The sequence below is a fragment of the Plasmopara halstedii genome (genome assembly GCF_900000015.1).
Source record: "Plasmopara halstedii genome assembly, contig: Scaffold_614, whole genome shotgun sequence".
Taxonomy (NCBI): Eukaryota; Oomycota; class Peronosporomycetes; order Peronosporales; family Peronosporaceae; genus Plasmopara; species Plasmopara halstedii.
The window spans coordinates 468,815-469,261 of NW_020187532.1; positions in this window are offsets into that span (position 1 = coordinate 468,815).

The window sequence follows — 447 nt, forward strand, 5'->3', positions numbered from 1 at the left end:
AGTCAATCCAGATAATGTGAGCCTTCTTGTCTTCCTCCCCGTGACCATCACCACCAAGTCCATCCTGGACCTCCTCGTCGGCGTCACAGAGTAAGAAAGCAACTCGATTTCTCGCAAGGTCAAGTTGGTGAATCAAATTGCTACGGGATTACCATTCTTTTGCTCGTACCGAACAAGTTCCTCCAAACCACGCCACTCCATACCGCTAGCTAGCGCACTACGAATGACAAGCAACACATTTTCCACATCCTGCTGATTCAATTCAATAAGCTGAGCGTGCCGAGAGCTTTGCTCCTGAATTTCTTGTGATTGAACGATCTGTTGCTGCTGGTTCTTCTTGAGCTTCACAAACTTATTCTCAGCTGCTGGTTCTTTTTGAGCTTCACAAACTTATTCTCAGCTGCCGTCTGAGCACTTTTCTTCGCCACCTCGGCTGTCGCTGCTTCA